We start from the raw sequence: 12,299 nt of genomic DNA on the forward strand, positions 1-12,299 counted from the left end.
ACCAGACGGTCAGACACAGAGAGGTGGCACATCGATGCGATGGCGCACCACTCGGCCACAAAAAAGGATGACATCTTACCATTCGCCGCGACGTGGATGGACCCGGAAGATATTATGCTGAGTGAAATAACTCAGACGGATAAAGACAAATACCATACGATCTTGCTTATACGTGGAAGCTAACAAAATCAACAAACAGAACAGAAACAAACTCATAGAGAATGACTTCATAGTTGCCAGATGGCCGGGCAGCTGGATGAGAAAGGTGAGGGGATTAAGGGGTGCTAATGGCCAGTTATAGAAACAGTCACGGGCACGTAAAGTACAGCACAGGGAACTCTAGCCAGTGACATAAAGGAACTGCGTGTGGTGTCAGGTGGGCAGGGACTTCTGGCGGGATCGCTCGTGAGGTATATAAATGGCTACCTGCTAGGTTGTACACCCGAAACTAATGTACTTTTGCATATCGACTGTAACTGGAAAAGAAATTTAAAGAAATGAGAATTCTCATAATAAAAAAAGTTGTCCCACTACGTGGGGGCGGAGTCTACACACAACACAGTCAGCCCCTTGGGCAGAGTGCCGTGACATCGGAGGTGCCACTAGAGCAGCAGCTGTCCTTCCTCGCGGTCTTTTCCTGCCTGTTCTGACCATCAGCTCGACTTGGCATCAGGGAAAAAAAATCTCATCTTCGTGACATAAGCAAACACGTTGCACCCGTAACGTAACTCCCAAAAGGCTCCCTGAGGGTCCTTGTCTCATCGGAAATCCTCTGGAAAAAATAACTTTGTTTCTAACAGTGTAAAATTACTTGAATAGGGGTGGGGGTGGGGTAGGGGAGGAGTTCGAGAAGCAAATTTGGGTTCTTACTGAAGATAACAACCGCGCTGACACTCCCATCCCGTGTGAAGCTGGGGTGGGAGCTGGTGACACTGTCAAACGCCCGGCACCGACCACGTCCCTGGGAATGGAAGCCGGTGGACAGCGTCCTGCCTGGGACGGAAGCAGACCGGGAGGAAGGACAGCTACTGCTGCTCCAGGGACCCAGGGTAGGGGCCCCTCCGTCCAAGGCGTCTCTGCTGACCCGGCATTGTCGAGCCCTGCAGGCGGGCGGTGCGCTCCCTCCCGACACTCACCGTTGAATCTAGAGGCCCGTTTCCCAGTGTGGTCTGATAACCTTTGGCACCAGAATCAACGGGGTGCTTGTTAAAAGCGCAAATGCTCAGGCCCCCGCAGGCCCAGAGCAGAGCCTCTGGGGGTGGGGTCCAGGCAGCTGCATCTGATCAGACGTTCTGATTTTTGCTCCTACGAAAGTCTGAGAGGCATTGCTGTGAGGCGAGGTCCAGGGTCACAGTCTCGGGGTCCTGCCCCCACCCCTGCCCCCGCCCCCGGCCGGTCGCCATCGGTGTATTGGTGCCCTGGTCCCAGGCGCAGCATACATGCCAGCAGATAACCAGAGCTCTGCACCAGGGGAAGTACTGAAATCACCCCTCAGAAAGAAAGAAAATATTTTCGAGCCTGATTTAATAATATCTAATAGCTAAAAATAATACCCACTATTTTGAAATCAGCTGTGTAAATATTATGACATGAGTTCCATTTGTATATCATCTACAAGATTTTACTCTAAGGGTCGGGAGTCAACATGGCATGTGTTTATTATACTTTTAAAAAATACGATCGAACCACGTGAAATTTTATGAAGAACGAAAGGTCACACAAGCGCCACATCTGAAAGACGGGGAGAAATGGAGTCATTTAAGAACTGCAAAGCCCATTGTGTTCACTCTCCTTATCAGAAGAGGTGGGGGAAGCTACAGTAGCTGGCTGGTCGTATTGAGTAATTCCTGGATCAGTTAAGTGCAAGCTGGGTTCGGTTTAAAGGGAGCCTTGCAGGAAAGCCAGAGCCCAGAATGGTGCCGACACTGTTCAAGGTAATGAAAGAGCCCAGCTGAATGGCCCATTGTGGGCCCGGCGTGCAGATCGTCCCCTGAAACTCTACGCCTGTCTTCAGATCGTCCGATTACCAAAGAGGCAAGAAAACTTGAAACAGAAGCTGCACTGAGTTATGTAAGGGACTTCGCAGGCACATTCGCACGAAGCTTTGTTGTTCGGTTGTGTTTTTGTTAACGACAAGCCCATCGAGCTCAATTTGCCGGCCGGGGCGATGCCTTGTCTACGTCCCGAGCTCCCTCCTATTCACTCAGGAGCGACCCCCCGGTCTGAGCAAGGAGGTCGGAAACACCATCACCATGGCCACTACCGGTCACAAAGCCGAGCGGCTCCAGTCGCCCTCTCTGCCCCGGGGGGCTGGGAGGGAGGGCAGGGGAGCACGCTGCAAGGCTCCCCACCACCGTGGGAGCAGGGAGCCCCCCTATGCACCCTCCACCCTGCGCCTCTCGGGGGGCCTTGCCGGGGAAAGCCACGCGAAGCCGAGGGTGCATTTCCCCAGGGAGACGCTGACAGCATTTTCCAAGCCACCGCTATGCTGTGATTTGTTTGTGTTTCCTTTGTTTGGAGGCGGGAGGGAGATGATATTGTCACGCACGAACACCTCGGTGGCACGCTCTGAGCCTGACAACAAAACTTCGGGGACAGGAAAACGCAGGGCCAGCCCCGGGGTTGTGGCTCTGAGCTGGGGGGCCCCGGGAGGCCGGGGTGGCCTGGTTGGGGGCGGTGAGCGGACGCTCCTTCCCCTTCCCCTTCCCCTCTCCACGGGAAGCAGCTGAACGGTGGCGGCACAGGTAACAACGCAGATCTCTCTGACTCGCGTACATTTGAGGGGCAGGTCGGTCACTTACAAGCCTCCGTGAGTGACTACAAGGACACGTCGCCAGGCAGCACTCGCGGGCTGGGGCGGCCACCGCCGGCACCGCAAGCTGACCCGCACGCTGACCCGCACGCGATGGGACACTGTGCGTTTTCCAAAACTAATGTTGTCCTGGGAAAATGAAATCTCGTTGACTCAGAAAGAGCCGACGCGGGCGTTTTGGATCCGTGTCCCGTTGCTCCATTTGCTCATGCAGAGAATCTCCAGGGGGCTCCCCAGAAAGAAAGAAAAACGCAACCGGGAGACTCCAGCACCCGAGCTTCTTCACATGCCACGAAGTTCCATCGGCCAATTCTAGGGGGAAAGACGCGGCAGGGAAGGGAGATGAGCTCGAGCTCTGCTGTAAGAGGGCACGAGGCGACTCGTTCTCGAGCTGACCGGAGGAGTGGCCCTGCGTGACCAAGTCTGCCCGTCAGCACGGAGGGCTCTGCGCCTCGGAAGTCCTGTCATCACCCCTGTCTCTCTTCCAAGAGCACAACCTGAAAAATCTCTCAGATGAACCGACCTCTATGACGCGACTTCTCAAGAGGTGAACATCATCCCTGCAAAGAAAACCCCAAGAAAACGAAAAAACAAAAAACAAAACACACACACACACAAAAAAGGGAAGGGGTAGTGCATGCTAAGGAAAAGAAAGGTTTCAGGATCAGAGGCTCATTTTGTCCCTTAAAAACCAGAATGAAGAGTGTTTTAAAAAACGTATCATAATCCTAAACAGAGCTCTACGACAATATAGAGCAAATTACGCCCTGTCGAGAGAGACCTCTCCAAAGTAAGAATCAGCGTGCGGCCCCTGACGGACGCCGCTTGTTTCCGGGGATCGGGCGTCAAGCTTCGCAGGGCTGCAGCTTGCTCTAAGTGGCCGTCCTTTCTCGGGGTGGGGGGAGGAGGGGCGGCCACAGGCATCAACCGCCGCCCTGACCATCTGTCCATCCACTCTCATTCCAGTGGTGCTGCCTTTTACGAAATCATTTGCTGATCTATATACGCGACTCACACGTTTATTTCTCCTTCTCAGACCATCGTCACATGGACGTTTCACAGGCACCTCAAATTTATCTAGTCTGGTCCTTTCTTCCAGTGTCGCTGGCCTATGATTTAGCCAGTATCAAAAGAACGTTGAGCATCCTATTAATCCGATGATCTAAAGACAGTAACATCATACTTCGAGCCCTTGCCTACAGAACCAATGGGTTCACCCTAGTAAGCCTCATCATTTTGTAAAATGTTTCTAAAATACCAAATTTATGTGATAAAATATTTACAATCAGCAATGTTAACTTTTAGTAGTCCGACACCAAGAAACAAATTTTTACTATAATCAATATTTTTAAGAAATGAAAAGACATTGAACAATTTTAGCATGTGACTAGAAACTACCAAAAGAATCAAAGGGAAATTAAACAACGAAAAAATGTAATTAAGAAATCTTAAAGATGGATTTACAAACAGATGAGACTTGGCTGAAGAAATTATTCATATTTGGAAGATACATCAGGATAAAATATCCAGACTGAAGCATGAAGAGATAAAGCAATGGAAAACACAGAAAAGAGCATAGGAAAAACACGAGGAAATATTGAAAAGTTCTAACACACAGGGAAGGACGTACCAGAAAGGAGTGGGGGAGAGGGGGGGTGGGCAGGCAAAAGCAATATATGAAGAGATGATCGATTTCCAAAGTTGATTGAAGAATTACTGTGAAGTGATTATGACAATGTAGACATCAAAAAATTCAAGCGAGCAAGCCTGTCTTTCAACCTTTAATGAAACAGGAAATTACACAAGACAGGTGAGCAAAAATATAATACCTGTACTTCCTTATAACTTTATAACAAATGCACATAAAATATTTGAAGGAAACACAAAATAATAATAAGGACTCCATCTTGCACAATAAGCATACTGATAATTTTCTCTATTCTGTTAAAAATGTTCTAATATTCTATAATACCCATGAATTACTTGTACGATCAGAAGAATGTTGATTTTTGAGAGCAGGAAATGATTTCGTATTACAGTAAGATTAAAATGATGTCAAAACATGTATTTGAAAAGAATGAAAACGTACATAAAAATGCGATCGAAATTACAATCTTAGAGGGACGGAATGAAAAATGATTTTTTTCCTATTTTTCAAGTTTTTTTACATGAAGGCAGGGCAATGTTTAAAGGACAGTGTCCTATTTGCCAACTGACAAGTTAGCCTGACGCAGTTTCATAGACGCTCACAGAAGACACGAGACTCTTGGGTCAGAGACAAAGGGCCGTATCCCTCGCAGGATGTCAGGTAGCATGAGCTTCATGTTCATGTTAGCTCCTGTGACAACAGGATCCCATGGGGATGATGTGAAGGAACCCAGGAGGGTCCTGGGTTTGTGTCCCAGCTGAGGAACTCTGAGCTTAGGCGACACGGCCCTTTACAGTGGGCTACAAGTAAACCTGCTGGACATATGACCTAAAGGGTGACAGCAAACCAACTGCCCCTTGCTGCAGAGGGGACACTCTGTCTTCCAAGGCTGTTAGTTACACAAACGTCCCTGAAAAGCTAGTCAGTCAGCAGCGCTGCTCACAAAACAAGCAGAAGCGCAAGACCCACGGGCACCACCTGGCAGCAGCCAGGCCCCCGTGAGCACCGAAAGGGAAGATGAAAACGTATCGCAGTGTTGGCCAAAGGTGGATTTAAGAACGAACTAAAAATTCTACACCGTGTCGCAGCACATGACACAGTGTTGGCCAAGGGTGGATTTAAGAACGAACTAAAAATTCTACACCGGCCCTAACCCTCTAGAGCAGGGAAGGAGAGGCCCCTTCCACTGACGACTGTGCGGGGCCACTCGAGCACGGCCACCCCAAATCATGGGCTTGAACCCACACAAAACCCACCTCGGCAGAACAGTTAACGAGAACCTACGCTCTGCCAATAGGTGTGTGTTTCGTGAGAGCCTCTAGCTTAACAAAATCACAGTCCTTCCCAACGAGAAAGCCTGGAGCCAAGAGCCACAGTCTTCAATTAAAAGAGGGTGAGCCCTGTTTTAAGAATCGAGAGCCTAAGCTTGAGGACGGGCTGCGGGCGGCTTTTGCCACCCTGTTGGTCACGAGTCGATTCACTGGTGTGGCTGGTTTCACCCTTCCTTCTCCCTGGGGAGGCCACATCCCTCTCCATTCGAATGCCGGCAAGGGCAGCCGGGCCACCAAGCAGAGGGGGTTTTCCCCAGTCTTGCCCGGCTAGGTATGTCATCCAAGCGGGTCCACTACGGATTGAAAAGAAAGATTTACTGACATCCATTTCTGGGGTCGGAAGTAGTGAAGCGGCAGCCGTTCTAATCTCGTCTGGTGTATGCAGTTTCGAAGCGACATAATATATAGCTTCCTGCATCTCACCACTGTACCAGCGTGAACAAAATCCTCGGCTGCTCAGAGACCTCTAAGGAGCCAGCTCAAAGGCAGGACCGAATGGCCTGGTTAACTGTGTCCACACGCCTGCCTGCTGTTTAACCCAACACGGCGTCGGGGAAATTCCGTGGCACTCCTGTGGTCAGTCAGCTTACCGAGTACTAAAAAAGAAGCAAGTCCTTCCCGTGTGACAGAACCACTTCATAACCGAGTTTCAAACCTTCGTAGCAATCGTGTCTTTTAAGTGTACATTTATACCGAAAAGATTGAACCAGCAGCTGAAATTTTCTGCTCCACATCGCAACGGCTTCTGGTGCTAAGAGCGGGCTGACGGTTTACACCGCGGCTGGACAGCTGACGGATGGCCCTGCAAGACCCGTTTCCAATCCCTTGGGACCACTCTCCACAAAGTTCTCTAAGGTCAAATGTCCACAGGAAACATCTCAGGGAAATAACTGGAAATTCTTGCAGTTCCACATCTGATTCATTCAATGTGACACACGTTTTAATTCACTGAAGCAACTAGGGACAATAGCGCAGATACCTACGATTACTGAAAGCTCCGTGTACTTGGGGGAAGGGGACTGAAAGCAAAGCCCTCGTCCCTGGTGCGTGTGTGGAGGGGGGAGGGAATAGGTACGCTACTCCCAGGAGAGCTAGGGGCACCGAGGAGGCCATGTCCCCAAGCCGCAGGGGGACAGTGCCTGCCTAGGACTAGGTTTACTCACCTCTGCCCGCCTCACCAGGCTACTAAGTTTTAAGTAGCAAGTAACAAGAGAAGCTTTGGGGGAGAGGACAGAATGAAAATATGGAGAGACCCCTCTGAAGGCCACGCAAAGGGAAGACAGGAAGCTGAGGGCAGAGCAGACACCGAGGGAAAAAACCCCGATGGCCAGCCGGGCTTCATCTGAAACACCGGCGCCACCGGAGGAATTGGAAACCCGTCACGCACCAGGAGTCACCGCAGCCATTCACAGACCTTAAACCTTGCCCGACTTCCCAGTAGATTAAGTCAAATCCCCACAACGAAAGCCAGCAGCAGGAAAGGCACGCCAAAGCCCAGGCATAAAAACTGTTTACCTCAGCACCCACTGTCCTACTCAAGACATCTGGCTGTCAAAAACGAGCAGCTGTGAGGCACCCAAAGAAGCACACGCCCAAGGGACAAAGCGGTCATCAGAACCAGACGCGGATGTGACTCCGATGGTGGGAGCATCCGACGGTGGATTCGGCGTAACTGTGATTGACATGCCAAAGACGCGAGTGGAAAATAGAGACAGTGTGCAGAGTCGCATGGACAGCTTCAGCCGAGAAACAGAAAGTGCCCGAAGGGTTTAATGAGGATGACAGAGATGACAGAGATGAAGAAACGCCCGTGACCGCCTCCGCAGTGGACTCGCGGGAATTGTCTAAAATAAAGAAACGAGGGGCAAAAAGACTGGTCAGAATGGACGGAGCATCCCGGACATGTAGGAAAAATATCAAATGACCTAACACGGATGTCGCTGGAATCCCAGAAGTAGAAGAGAGAGAAAATGGGCCGAAGAAAAAAATCTAAAGAAATAATGGCTGAGCATATTCCAGACGTCATGAACACCACCAAGAAACTCAGAGAACACAACACAGGATAAACCCCCTCATTTCTCCCAAGTCCACACACATCGAGGTATATCATATTCAAAGTGCCGGAACTGCCGAAGACAGAGAAACGCTAAAAGCCATCCAGAGAAACACGTCCCGTGACATAACACAAGAATAAAGGCAAGAATTAGAAAAGACTTTCTGGGAAAGGTCAGCTGGAAGGTAAGGGAGTATAACATCTTCAAAAGCAGAAATAAAAAACCATCAACCAGAATTCTATACCCAGTAAAGATCCTTTTAAAAATGAAGATGAAAAATAACCTTTCCTGAGAAACGCAACAATTTAGGGAATCTATTCTCATCAGACCTAATTAATCCACAAGAAATTTTAAAAGAAAGATACCAGGAAAAAAAAAAAATGAATCTACACAAAGCAGCCAAGAACACCGGAAATGGATTAAGTGATAATAAAATAAATGTCTCCATGTTTTCAGTTGCTCTAAAATATGACCGGATATCCAAACTGATAGCAGCAGCCAAGCATTGTAGTGGGTTAAATGAACCGCTTTTCAAATGCTAAGCGAGGCTTGCATACACGGGATAAATCACCCTTGGTGGTTGTGTATTTTTCTTTTTGTACCTTTTTTTTGGATTTCATTTGCTGATATTGCGTTGAGGATTTTTACACCTATGTTCATGAGAGATATTGGCCTGTCGTTTCTTCCCGTGCTGTCTGTCTGTCTTTGGTCGTCGGGTCATGCTGGCCTCACAGAATGAGACTACAGAGAACCGGTATAATTTCTTCTCTGGACGACTGGTAGAATTTACCAATGACTCCGTCTGGGCCCGGGGCTTTCTTTTTAGGAAGGTTACTGATGATCGATTTTTAAATAGACATAGGCCTGTTCACATCATCTATTTCTTCTTGTGCGGGTGTTGGCAGATGGTGTCTTTCGAGGAACTGGTCTGTTACGTCTAAGTTATCAAGTTCGTGGGCCCAGAGCCATTCATAATATTCCTTCGTTATCCTTCTAATGCCCACGTGATCTGTAGAGCTGTCCCTTCTTTCATTTCTGGTACTCATAATTTGTGTCCTCTGTCACTGTTTTCCTTAGTCAGCCTGCTAGGGGCTTATCAATTTTACCGATCTGTTCGCAAGAACTGGCTTTTGGGTTCACCGATTTCCGCCATGGATTTCCTGTTTTCAGTTTCACTGGTTTATGCTCTAAATCTGACTTCTTGCACCCTGCTTACTCCCTAGCTTCCTACGGTAGGAATACATTGTTGATTTTAGATCTTTCGTGTTTTCTAACATACTATAAACCTCCTGCGAAGCACGGCTTTCACTGCCTCCCACAACTTTTGAAGTGTTGTGTCTTCATTTTCACTTAGTTCAAAATATTTTAAAATGTCTCTTACAGATTTTTTTTTTCTTGAATCTGTGTGCTGTGTAGAAGGGTGTTATTCATTCTCCACACATGTGAGGACTTCCCAGTGACCTGTTATTGCTTTCCAAGTTTCATTTCACTGTGGTCTGAGAGCAGACACTGCGTAATGCCTATTCTTTGAAATTTGTTAGAGTGTGTTTTATGGACCGGAATATTCTATGTGGGCTTGAGAAGTGCGTAGGCTGCTGGTATCGGAGGGAGTGGTCCACGGACGTCAATGGCACGCGGCTGACGGACGGTGTTGCCGAGCTCCACTGTGCCCTTACTGATTTTCCGAGTGGTGTCAGGGTGTGGCTATGCCAGAAGCGTCGTCCAGCCCTCATTGCGGCTCTGTCCGTGTTTGCCCCATGTCGTCTGGCACTCTTGCTTGGTGTGCACGTGACACTGAGAACTGTTCGTCCTCTCGGGGAATCGACCCTTTATTATTAGGCAATGCCCTCCTCTGCCTCTGATAGCTTTCCTTGCTGTGACGAACATCAGCACAGCCCTCCTGGTTTCTGATCTGTTAGCATGGCCTGTTCTTCTACCTCCATCTCTTATCGTCAGAGTAGGCGCCTTGTGGACAACGTCTAGCTGCTCCCTGTTTATCGACCCACCCCGACAATCTCTCTCTTCACTGGTGCATGTAGACCAGACATTCGAAGTGATGACTGACGTATAATTGGATTAATGTCCGCCATATTGATAACTTTCATACATTCACTGACCATTTCATTTGCCTCTTTGCGAATCGCCTCTTCCTAGCCTTTGCCTATTTTTCTATGGAGGGCTTTGTCTTTTTCCTATTGCATTATATTTCTTATAATATGATTGAGACATTGCAAATATGTTTTCCTGGTCTGTTGCTTATCTTCCTTTTTTGTTCACAGTATCTCTTGTGCTACGGAGTTTTAATTTTTACAAATCTGGCATCTGCTCCTTTCGGTCCGCAGGTGTCACCCCTATCGGCGAGGCTCTCCTACCTTCACGTTATAGCACCTGCACCCCGTTCCAGGACATTCTGGCATTTATTAAATGTTCGTTTAATCCATCTCGTATTATTTTTTGTGTTTACTTTTCTATACAGCCTTGACCTCAAAGCCACGCGGAGAGACACCCAGATCAGCGAACCGCCAAGACGCAGCGTGATCTGTCCCGTGACCCGTCCCGTGACCTGCCCTGTAAGTGTGGAAAACGTGACGGCTTCTGCTGGGAGCCGGGAGTTGACGAGAGCCACCGAAGGAGCCGTCGCAGAAAGCCTGGGCTCCGGAGCGGGACCCTGCCCGGGGCGCGGGTCTGTCCGTGGACCTTCGCCGCGCCGTTTGGGAGGGGAGAGGGCGTGAGAGATGAGGTGAGAGGTAGGTAGGGAACACACCACAGAGGGCTTGGGGCCCACGCCGAGGGGCTCGGCTGTACCTCGTTGACAGCAATGGGGGAGAATCGATCAGATGGCCACACAGAAATAGTCTAGGGCAATGGCGAAGGAGACAACGAGAAAGAGATGATTCTCGCTGTTCCACGAGTAGAATTGTGTGTTCGATGTGGGGGTCGGGGCGTAGGTGGTCAGGAACGGGGAGCTCCCAGGCCCCCCGCATGCTCCGCCTGGCAGACGGCGGCGCCCACAGACGCACACGGCTACGTGCTCGGGGAGTCCACTCCTGTCTCTGCAGAGAACCGCGAGGCAGACGGTGATCTTCTGAGTAGGTGGATGTTAGAACACCCTTACGGCATGCATGCAGTAAAAGCAATGACCGACTCTGTTCCGTGAAAACAGAGCGGCAGAATAAACTACGACAGGTTTGAGCACTGCCCGGAAGAAGGCTCTGGAATCCAGCCAGGCTCCTTGGGAGAGAGCGCTAGCTCATTGACTTGCCAAGGCGAGTGTGTTCTTGGCAGCCTCCACCGCCTGAGCTGCCATTACCACCGACGTAAGCCATGTTGCAACCTACAGTTAAAATAATGACTAAGTAGCTGTCTCACTCCTGGCCATTTTTTCAAGGCGAGATCATGAGTTTCACCCACTCGGCCTTGTGCGGGCCTGTCAGCCGGGTGCTCGTGGTGAGGGGAGGCTGGGTGGGAACTCAGCTTTGGCTGTTCACCTAATTCTAGTCAACCAGGAACAAGGAGCCTCCTGAATTTCTTCCTTCCTAAAGCAATAGGCAAATGATGTCATTTTTCTACTACGTGCAGGAAACGTGCATTCACGCAGTCTTCATAATCAGAGATACAGCCAAAGTTGGCTCAGTTGACCTTAAATATGAAGAAGCATAAATACTCATCACGAGAAAAAAATTTTGTAACTATATGTGGTGATGGATGCTAACTGGACTTATTGTGGTGAGCAGTTAGCGATATATATAAATACGAAATCGTTATGCTGTACACCTGAAACCAACATAATGTTTACGATGTGGTATGTCAATTACACTTCAGTTTAAAAAAATACCGTCTTGAGATGTACGAGTTGGCGGTTCCACCGCAGTCACGGGCGTGTGACCTGCCGTGCGGGGAGCGAAGTCGGTAACGTCGCGATAACTGTGCGTGGTGCCAGGTGGGACCCACCTACGGGCAGGAATCACTTCGTAAGTTACACAAACGTCTAAGCCCTGCGCCGTACACCTGAACATAGCCTAATGCTGATTGTGAACTGTAGTAAAAAAAAAATGTATTAAAAAAGCAAGATAGATACACACACACACACAGACACACACACTGCCATTCACGTCTTCATGGGCACTGAGGTTTTGAGAAACAGAGCTCATGACTACGTGCTAGGGGTGTCCATTCCTGTTTCCCTTTCCTGTTCACCATCTCCCAAAACAGAAAAAGAAAGACCTAAAAGGAAGAGAAAAGCATAGGTAAAACTGCCGGCATAAGAAACGCTTCGACTGGTTGTCATACTAACATCCGCCAGCGTTTCGAACAATACCCCGTGTGTGCCAAGCACCCCCTGTACCTTTTCATTTAGTTCTCAGAATAATCACGTCGTATTACGCATGCTCTGTGCATGAGCAGCCTGCTCCACGCCGGGGTGAAATAACTTGCCGAAGCTCACGTCAGCAGGA

The 12,299-nt window shown here is 49.1% G+C and overlaps 1 protein-coding gene across 1 annotated transcript in view; it reads right to left on the reverse strand.

Annotated features, from left to right (window-relative positions):
- CRYL1 (crystallin lambda 1) overlaps nucleotides 1–12,299 on the reverse strand; it is a 65,747-nt gene that overhangs the window by 21,843 nt on the left and 31,605 nt on the right. The gene's annotated exons all lie outside the window — the stretch shown is intronic.

Source organism: Pteropus alecto, unplaced genomic scaffold (genome assembly GCF_000325575.1).
Source record: "Pteropus alecto unplaced genomic scaffold, ASM32557v1 scaffold80, whole genome shotgun sequence".
Taxonomy (NCBI): domain Eukaryota; kingdom Metazoa; phylum Chordata; class Mammalia; order Chiroptera; family Pteropodidae; genus Pteropus; species Pteropus alecto.